This window comes from Mustela lutreola, chromosome 5, assembly GCF_030435805.1.
Source record: "Mustela lutreola isolate mMusLut2 chromosome 5, mMusLut2.pri, whole genome shotgun sequence".
Taxonomy (NCBI): domain Eukaryota; kingdom Metazoa; phylum Chordata; class Mammalia; order Carnivora; family Mustelidae; genus Mustela; species Mustela lutreola.
Window position 1 is genome coordinate 880,757 of NC_081294.1, and position 10,090 is coordinate 890,846.

General features: G+C 59.2%; 1 long non-coding RNA gene across 1 annotated transcript; it reads left to right on the forward strand.

Moving 5' to 3' along the window:
• Window positions 1–7,297: 7,297 nt before the first annotated feature.
• On the forward strand, window positions 7,298–8,876 carry LOC131831542 (uncharacterized). Its single transcript, XR_009353678.1, has 2 exons — window positions 7,298–7,587; window positions 7,851–8,876. It is a non-coding gene; the product is annotated as an uncharacterized LOC131831542 (long non-coding RNA).
• The last annotated feature ends 1,214 nt before the right edge of the window (window positions 8,877–10,090 follow it).

Sequence of the window (10,090 nt, forward strand, 5' to 3'; positions counted from 1 at the left end):
GCGGCTTGGGGGCGGGGTGGGTCGTGGGGCGGGGCCATGGGGGAGGCGGGCAGAGACACGAGTGGAGGCGGTGGAGGGCATGAGGGCGGGGACAGGAGGGGCGGTCGGGCGGGGGGCGGGCGATGGGCGGGGGCGGCCGTGGGAGGGCGCGGGGGGCGGGGCCGCGGGGCGGGGTCGTTGGGCGTGGGGCGGGGACATAGGGGGTGGGGGGCGCGGGCGGGGGGCAGGGCCGCGGAGCGGGGTCGTGGGTCCTGGGTCGAGGACATAGGGGGTGGGGGGCGCCGGGCGGGGCCCAGCCGTGGGGGGTCGCGGGGGCGGCGGCGCAGGGAGGGGTCGTGGGGACGGCGGGGGTCGCGGGGCGGGGTCTTGGGGCGTGGGACGGGGACATAGGGGGTGGGGGGCGCGGGCGGGGGGGCAGGGCCGCGGGGCGGGGCCGGGCCGTGGGGGCGGCCGTGGGGGGGGCGGGGGCGTGGGCCCTGGGGGGCGCGGGGCGGGGACATAAGGGGTGTGGGGCGCGGCCGCGCGGCGGGCCGGCCCCACAGGGGGGCGCGGGCCGCGGCGCCTCGGAGCGCGGCGGGAGGCGGAGCGAGGGCTGCGAGCGGCCGGGGCGCCCCCTGCTCCCCGAGCTGCGGCGGAGTGCGGGGAAGGGGCGGGCAGCGAGCCCACGGCCGTCGGGGGCCGGGCTTCGCTGCTCCGGTGGCGGATCCGTCACCCCGCGGGCGCGAGGCTGAGGCCGCAGCGGTCCCGGAACAGGCTTCCCGGGGGGGCGCGGGCCGAACCCCCCGCCGAGGGCCGCTGTGCCGGGGCCGGGCAGCTGCGGGGTCGGGCGGGCGCGGGGCCTTCCTGGGGGAGCGGCCGGTGCGCCTCGCGGGGCGCGGGGCCAGAGCCCAGCCGATCTGCTCCTCCGCGGCCCGGGTCGGGAGCGCGTCCGGCGCTCACACGGGCCGTCCACGCTGCTCCCGGTGCGGGGGACAGCGACCTCAGCCGGGGCGGCGGAGGGTGTGAGGGAGCGAGGCTGATCGCAGGGCCCCGCGGGGCCGCGCGCTCCCTGGATCTGAGCCGGAGGTTGGGGCCATTAGGGGCTTTCCCTGCTCCTCACACCGTCGTGCGCTTGGCTTTTCTGCCCCGCAGACCCCACTCACGGCCCCGTGGGCTCAACCACTGGAAGCGTGTGTCGCGGCAGCGCTTCTCGCGTTCGCACTGTGCCTGGCAAACCTGCCTCCTGTCCCCCTGCGCGGGAACTCCAGCCTCCGCAGGGGGACCGAGAGTCACAGAGCCCCTCTGACCCCTGGGCTGTCCAGCGTTGCGCTCCTGCCACGCCTGAGGAGCCCCCAGAGCCAGGCCGGTCCGCCCCCGGCTCCGGTGTTCACCATGCGGGAAGGAGTGCGGCGGGCCGCGGGGAACAGAGACCAGCTCCAACCGCAGAACCAGAAGGGGGGTTGTGGGGTGTACGGGACGGCGGTCTCCCGGAGTCCAAAGGCCAGCACACAGCCGAGCCTCGGGAAGGAGCTGCAGAGGCCTGGGAACTTTGAGGTTCTGACCCCTGTCCCTCTTCCTCAGACTGGGTTTTGGCCCAGCTCGAACTCTGCCCACGCGCAGAGATCTGTCGGCAAGCAGGGACCAAGGCCACACCACCAAACAGGGGTCCTGCTGCTCCTGCATCTAGAAGCTGATGCAGGCGAGTCGGGTCCAAGGATCCCGAGGGAGTCCTGCAGGACCAGCCCAGTGTGTCCCTGGGTCTGCACGGGACCGAAACGGAGCGCCAGCCAGCCCGAGATGAAAGCAGAGTTTATGGCGTGGGAGGGCGCGGGTTCCAGGAGAGTCTGGGAGACTCAGATAGGAAAGGAGGGAGCCTCCTCTTTGGGACCTGGGGTTTTTATGGGGATGGTGGTCGGTGTAAGCTCTCTCAGACATCCAGAGGTCTTTCGTGAGTCACTTATCCATTGGAGCCTGGGGTCATGGCATTAAGATGTTCAGTGCTCGTAGCCGGGAACACACATACGATGATTTCATCTTGTCGGTCTCGCCTGGTCCTTCCTTAGATGTTGTCTGTTCTAGAGAAATCACTAACTCCTTATCCTCTACAAGGAGGACATGCACTATTTATAGTATGAGGCTTGTGTAAAGCGGGAGAGCAGGTCCTAGCAAGAGAAGAAGCAGGAAAAGGAAGGAAAACAAAAAAAAAATTTTTTTATATGGAGTCATTTTCCTTATCTCAAAGTTGTAGAAAGGTCTTGCATGGCATTCTGGAAGGTTGGATCCAAACCCCATGCTGTGCAGGGACTTGGGACCGACCCGGCTTCTAGGCTGCTTCCTCTCTTGACTATGGTAGCGGAGGCTGCTGTAAGCAGAGGAGTGCATGCACGTAGCCCTTTGCATCGGTTTTTTTTGTATCCTTTGGAGCAAATACTGAGTATTGCAGTTGTTGGGTCTTAGGGTAGCTCTATTTTCAACTTCTTGAGGAACCTCTACACTGTTCCAGAGTGGCCGCACCAGCTGGCATTCCCGCCAACATGCAGGAGGGCCCCCTTTCTCCGCATCCGCGCCAACACCTGTCGCTTCCTGAGTTGTTCATTTCAACCGTTCTGACAGGTGTGGCATCTCGCTGTGGCTTCCGTGTGCATTTCCCTGGTGACGAGTGATGGTGAGCATCTTTTCACGTGCCTGTTGGTCATATGTATGTCTTTGCAGAAATCTCTGTTCATGTCTTCTGTCCGTTTTTTAAAACAGATTTTGTTTATTAATTTGACGGAGAGTCACAACCAGAGAGGAAACACAAGCAGGGGGAGTGGGTGAGGGAGAAGCAGGCTTCCCGCTGAGCAGGGAGCCCGATGCTGGGCCCGATCTCAGGCTTGGGATCCTGACCTGAGCCGAAGGCAGACGCTTAATGACTGAGCACCCAGGTGCCCCTCTTCTGCACATTTTTAATTGGATTATTTGTTTTTTGGGTGTTCAGTTTTATGAGTTTTTTATATATTTTACATACTAACTTTTTATAGGTTACGACATTTGCAAATATCTTCTCTCCTTCATAGGTTACTTTTTAGTTTTGTTGATTATTTCCTTCCCTGTGCAGAAGTTTTTATTTTGATGAAGTCCCAACAGTTTATTTTTGCTTTGGTTTCCTTCGCCTGAGGAGGTGTAGCTAGGCAAAGTGTGCTGCGGTAGGTTGTAACAACTGTAAACAATAAAGTTCCTTTCTGCTGTCCTATTGCTTCTTTGTAAACTGTCATGTGTGTCACTTCTGTGTACGCCATCAAGCCCATGATACATAGTTACTTTTATTTTAAACAATTACGTGTTGACTAAGTTAAAGGCCGGCCCCAATGCACTTTGTAGGATGTTTCTCTCTCTGCTCCTCTGTACCTATCCCGGCTTCCGGCTGCGGTTGCTCCTTTACCCTCCATTGCTTCCTTTTGTCCTTCTGATACAGATCTGGTGGGGGGGGGGGATCCTGTCCATCACTATTTGTGCGGAATGCTTTTAATTTGTTTTCATTTTCTTGAGAGAGATTTTTAGTAATTATAGAGTCCTTGGTCGACGGGCATGTTTTCTCCAGCATGTCAAAGCACACTGTTTTATTTTTTTTGCTTACACTGTTTCTGACGAGAAATGAGCAGTGATTCCCATTCCTGTCCCTCTGTACATGCTGTGTCTGTTTCCTCTGATTGTTTTTAGAATTTTTTAAAAAAGAAACCATTATTTTTCAGCAATGTGTTGGTGGTAGCTGTAGGTGGTTCATCTTGTTTGTCCTGCTAGAGGCTTAGCAAACTGATTTGTGAATTTCATCAAATTTGAAAATGTTGTAGCTAAGAAGTCTTTACACATTGTCTGCCTTCTCTTCTGTGACTCTGGTGGTATGAATGGCTGGACGCTGCCCTGCTGTTGGTGAGGGTCTTCTTACTTCTTCAGCTTAGGTTTGAGCACTTTCTAAGGTTGTATATTTTGGTTCACTGATTTTCTTGTTTCCCCCTGAAGTTTCCAAACTGCTGTTCAGCTCATCTTGTGAATTTTTCATTTCAGATGTTTCATTCTTCATTTCCAGAAGTTCCACTGGGTTTTAAAATTTTTGTGTATCCTGGAGAAAACACCCTATGGTAAATGGAGATAGTCCCTCTGTCCTTGTACAGGGGCACCTCTCTCCATGTTGTGGGTACGTCCGTGCGTTCAACTGTCTCCGTGTTTGTAGATATTTGAGTTGTTTCCAGCTTTTAGCTGTTAAATGAGGACTGTAGTGCATAACCTTGAACATAAGTCTTTTCCTTCTTTCCTTTCCTTTTCATTTTCTTTCTCCTCCTCTTCTTCCTCCTCCTCCTCCTCGCCAGCGTGTCTTTGGGATAGATCCTCAGAAGTGGAATTGTTGGCTGAAATGATAAATGCCTGTGTAGTTTTCCAGCTATCACCAAATGCCTTCTCTTGGGTGGTGTAGGGCTCACATCCAGCCCGGGAAGTAGGAGGATGTCTGTTTATCCACAGCGCTGCCGTCAGAGGGCAGTGTCGGACCTCTGGGGTTTGGCCAATTTGTTAGCGAGATGTTGTCATTTCAAGTTGTTTTCATTTATGTTTCTCTGATCATGAAAAAGAAGGGGCCGTGTTTGGAGCAGGAGCCGTAGATATTCTGGGCGCATTCTGAGCTGTGCCCAGGCTGTTTGATGAGCTCAAGGACTAGCCACCACCACAATCCCTCCTCTCAGTGCCGAGACGGGACGAGCTCTGCAGGATTCATTCAGTGAAAATAAAATCCCATTGAGTGAGTTTATGGGTTTGGGAAACTGAAAAGTGCAGCTGTGGTGCAACCAGGTACACACACTAGAATCTGGTGGTTGCCAGAGTTAGCAGGGCTGAGCGCCCAACTCTGTGCGTCTTCTCTGCTGGAACCAAGCCAACTCTGTGTCTCTAGAGGTTGTCTCAGCAAGTGAAGGAAGCCACCACTGGCGGGCCCCAGAAGCTGGACAGTGTCGTCGGATGAAGCGCATCACCTCCTCTTTGCGACAGCAGGATAACGTGCTGGTGGGCAGCATGCTTTAAGAAGGAGGGTTGGAAACCCACGGAGTGGGATTAAGAGGACCGGCTGCCTCGTGTGAGCCGCCGGCCGCATCTTCGTGGGTCGTCCGATCGCGGGCGTGTGGGCGGCCTCGGCTGGCCCCGGGCTCTGTGCAAGGCTTGCGCTTCTGTGGCCAGGTCCATGGAGAGGCGGCTTCGCCATCACACATTATGCACCCTTGGTTCCAGAGGCTGGAAGTCTGAGATCAGGCTCGGGCAGGCTGGTTTCTCCTGAATCTCTGTGCTTGAGACACCGACTTCTCTCTGTGTCCTCGCACAGTCGTCCCTGTGTGTGTCTGTGTCCTGCTCCCCTCTCCCTGTAAGGACACTGGTCCTATTGGGTCAGGACGCACCTGAATGACCTCCTTTAGCTTGATCGCCTCTGTAAGGACTTCATGTATACGCGCGGTCACGGGCTGAGGTGCTGGGGGTCAGGGTTTCAATAGATGACTTTGCAGAAGACAATTCATGCTGTAATGGTCCCTCCCTCCCCACTCGTGTTTCACTGCAAACTCTGCCAATGTGTCGCTATAATCCCTGCTGTTTTCAGGGTCGGGGGGAAATGCCAGGGGAGCATGAGGTCCTGGGAAGGGGAGACACAGACCATTCCAGGGTATTCAGTGCTCCCCTGTGTCTCTGACACTTGGCCCACACTGGTCCCTGGAGATGCCCCCCACCTGCTGGGGAGAAAGGAGGCAGGCACCTCTGTCATTGTTTGAGGGGGCTGGTGTCGCATCAGGCGTGGGGTCACGGACAGGGAAGTTTGGCCGGTACAGGCATTGGGACTGGGTTTCTTGGGTTCCACTGCCCTCGGGAGGTGCTGATGGTCCCCCAGGGTCCTGCCCTCATTGACAGTCCCATTTCCCGGGAGGAAAATCAATGAGCTCACAGGTTGCAGCCTTAGAACACACGAGCCCTATTATTATCTTACAAAAAGGCAGGCTAGCCTTCCCCCAGAGCTTTTATTAAGACTTCGTGTCAATACTGTGGTTTGCAGTTACCTTAGGAAACCCATTTCGAACAGATAGTAGATTCTGTTCTCTGGAACACAGGCACACAGGCTTTCTGGACGCCAGCATGCGGACCGAAGCAGCTCTTCACGCGGCAGGAGGGAGTCATCTCACGGCCCCTGGGTCTGACCAGTCTTCCTTGTCCCCCCTGCTGACATTTCCCCCGACTCCCAGGCCTGCGCTCCGACGGCTGACCACGAGTAGGAATGACAGCCGTGGCCCTGCCTCGTGGACGCCCATGTGCCTCGGCCCTCCTGGGAGCACAACCACACCGAGGTCCCCAATCAGCCCCGACAACAGACTCCTCAGGCCCCCGTCAGGCACGCGCTGACAGCAGGGGCCACACGTGCGGCTCTGACATGAGGTGTGGCCCCGTGGTGCCGACAGTCCTGTGTTTGAAAAGCACAAAGGCTGTCCGTCCTGACAAAGACAGCAGCCACCCGCTCTCTCCGCGACCTACCTCACACGAGCTATTTGCAGATAAGGAAACTGAGGCAGGAAGCATCTGGGGCTGGGTTCCAGGCCGCCGACCACCCCTTGGCCAGTTCTCATGCTGTGCCCGGCTGTGGGAGGGGCTGGATGATGGACACCTGAGGGTCTGAGAGGGAGGGCCAAGGATTGGTGACGTGTGGGGTCTCCCTGGGCAGGAAAGCAGGGTTGGGGGTGCCCTGGGCCCTGCCTCTCTGGAGCCTGAGCCACTTCGATGGGTTGGATGTGCCTGTGGCTGCAGGGGCCCAGGAGCTCCAGCAGGTGGAAAGCTCCAACATGGGGCATGTCTCAGACCCGGGAGCCGCAGAGGCCGGGGGAGCTGCTGGGGGGGGGTCAGCAGCACCCTCCCGCACCTCCGCACTCGGGATCCAGTTGGTGGGGAGGAGGGTGTCCTAGCCGTGCCCATGTGAAGGTGGCCACGCACATGCCACAGACTGGGCACACGGGATGAAGCCGCTGACGCTGAAAGGGAGCTTCTCCCTCAGCCGACTGTGCTCACTGTGGACTTGGGGCTCTTGTTCTAGGACTGAATGCTCGTGTCCGTGAATTCCCAGGCCAAAGCCCCAGCTCCTGCTGTGATGGTGTCAGAAGGCTGGACTTTGGGGGGCCCTTAGGCTAGATGGGGTCACAGGGCTAGGGCCCACAGGGTGCATCAGCAGCCTTGTAAGTAGAGATGCCAGTGCGCTTGCCCCCGCCCCACTGTCATCTCCATGTCCCCCCCGTTGCCCCTGCTGTCCCCCCACCCCACGCCCCCTGCAATCCCCATGCCCCCCCCGCCCCTCGCCATCCCCCGCCCCACCCCCACCTGCTGTCCCCATGCTCCTCCCTGTCTCTGTGGCTCCTTTCTCCCCAGGTGACACCCTGCCGTCCCCAGGGCCTCATGTTCGTGGGGGGCACTCAGAGCCCCACAGCCGCCATCCTGAACGGCTTCATGAGCTTGAACAGGACTCTGGGTTCTCGTCTCTTGCCGGCCCGGCAGTCACGCAGCGGCTTTGGGCCGTCAGCAGCATGTTGGCGGCTTGCTCCGTCCTAGAATATAGACATGGTAATTTCAGGTTTGCTAACTCGCCTCTTTGAGCAAAAGAGATTTCCTAACTAGGGCACAGTGTCCAAGCACAGTCACAACGCAGGCTTCCAAAGACCTGGGCCAGGCCAGGAGGGGCTGGGGGAGGCACCGAGGGACGGGGGCAGGGGAGGGGCCCCCAGGCCCCCAGGAGGTGGGCAACTGCTCCCAGGGCCCTCTGGCTGCACGGAGAGGAGCTGGCCTCAGGCGTGCCTGCGGACTCAGGCCCTCCGGTTTCAACTCAGCAGACCTCAGCAGGCAGGCAGTGGTGGTGTGTCATCCCCGGGGAAGGAACCGCAGGGGACGGATGGAAGCAGGGTGAGCACAGGCTCCGCCACTCCCCACGGCACAGCAGCCCCGTCAGAGGTGGCCACCAGCCTCGGGCCAGCTTCTTGAAGAAGCCCCTCACCTCCAGGACCCAGAGAGATCAGCAGCCACTGGCCGTGGCCAGCAGCGTGGGCCAGCATGTTGCACATACATTTGCATTTCTTGTTAAAAAGTCCATTGGAGCCGTAAGAAAACCCGCTTTTCTGTGCACTCGCCGTGATCAGCGACTGCCGCCATGGGGAGCCAATGAACCAGCACCCATCGCACAACCGCCCTCCGCCGCCGGCTCAGCAGGTCCTGTGCCCGACCCTACCGGGTGTCAGCTCCTTCCACACTTTGGACCTTTGCTGGTCAAAGGGGGCTGGGGGCGTGGTGCAGGGGAGGAGACACCCACCTCTCCACTGGGCCTTCCTCCTCCGGCCAGGCCCCCCCCCACGCCCAGCTGCAGGCAAATCCAGGCCCCCGAGACAGCCCCTGGCGTGGGGAAGATGGAAGCGGGCAGCATTCACTTGCCGCCTGGTGGAACAGACCTGTAGGCGACGGTCCGCTTCGCCTTCTCAGCTTTTAAAATGATCATTTGTGGTATCATAGAACGTTCTAGAATTCTAGATTTAGTTTTTCAGTGTGAAGAAGACTCAGCGGATATCACAACATTTAACAGCTGGTGGGTTGTAACCCACCTTTTAAAGTGTTTGTCACAAGGCACTCCAAATATTAGCCTGAGATCCAGATAGGGAGTGAGGTCGCCGTGAGGCCGTGGGAGCTTTGTGGGGCACCTGCGGCCAAGCCCGGGCTCGGCTGGGACCTTCAGCCTCTGACACAAGGAAATGTGTCTGATGGACCCTTCATCGACACAACAAATAACTTTAAGAAAGAGGAGCTTAGCTCCTGGAATAAGTGAAATGACTTAAATTCTACATAAATACATTTGGTGCATAAGTCAATATGGGCTTGGTTTTTAAAGTTCAGCTGTAGAAACGGAAGGTTTTTGCCTTCAAGCTGGAGCAGAAAGATGTCTAAGCAAATGGTGCCTTCTATTTGCGCTGTGCGCTCAGGGACCCTGGGAGGGCTGTGGCCCTCGGGGGGGCAGCCTCCCCAGAAAACGCCCCCTCCTCAAGGAGGGCGTTCTGCTGCTCGCGGTGGGATTCCCTGGTGTCACGAGGGTCTCCTGTTCATCGAAGGCCCCTGGGACCGTGAGGGGGAGTCGGGCAGGAAGGGAAGACGGTCCTTGTCCCTCGGATGTCGGCGGAGGCCGGTCGCCGGACTGAGTCCGCGTCTGAGCCCCTGCGGTCTCTGTATCACACCATCCTCCCAAGGGAAGACGCCAGAAAGGGCCCTACCTGGGACCCTGCTTGGGACCAGGTAGGCTACAGGGCAGCCAGCTTGGGGTGGGAACGGGGGTGTTCCTGTCCCCGTGTGGCTTTCTGCAGAGTGCCTGGGACCTGCAGGATGGTCTCCCAGCCTCCCCTGCAGTCTCAGCTCTGGGGGTGCGCAGGGGTGGTGAGGAGACCTGCCCCCAGGCCGGCTCCCCGTGTCCCCTGCACAGCCTCCCAGCCATTCCCGGGGCGTCTTGTGAGTGACCACAGGTCCTCGAGTTGGGCGGAGGTGGCCAGCGATCCTGGCACAGAGGCCTCTACACGTGAGCGTGAGTCCGCGTTTCGGGCTCAGAGGTCCTGTCCAACACTGGGCTTCCACGTCCTTGTGACTCAGCAGTCCCATCCACAGCGGGCTGGCCTGCGCTGGTGTCTGTGACCTGTGTCCCTGACCCCCGGGGCACTTGATTCCTGCTGCAGACAGGCAGACGCGCTCCAGCACTAAAGGTCGTGAGGCGTCCTGCCCTGGGACCTGCGGATAACTCAGCTCCCACCCTGCCCGCTGGGGCGCCATGGCCTCTCCCAGCCCCCTCCCAGACCCTCTCCCTCAGGACAGGCCCCTCAGACCTGCCTGCCCTGGGCCTCCCTTCCCTGCCTGCCGGCTTAGGCAGACGGGCAGTGCCGGGCCGGAGGGACCTGCAGCGGGGGGTGACCAACCCAGAGGGCGGGGCCCCGAGTCTGCGCCCCGGCAGATGCCAGCTCCCGTCCCCCCTCCTGCTGCCTCCCCGCCTCCGTGGCCTCCGGGCCTCTGTCTCTCTTGCTCGCACGTGCTCACGTCTGAGGCA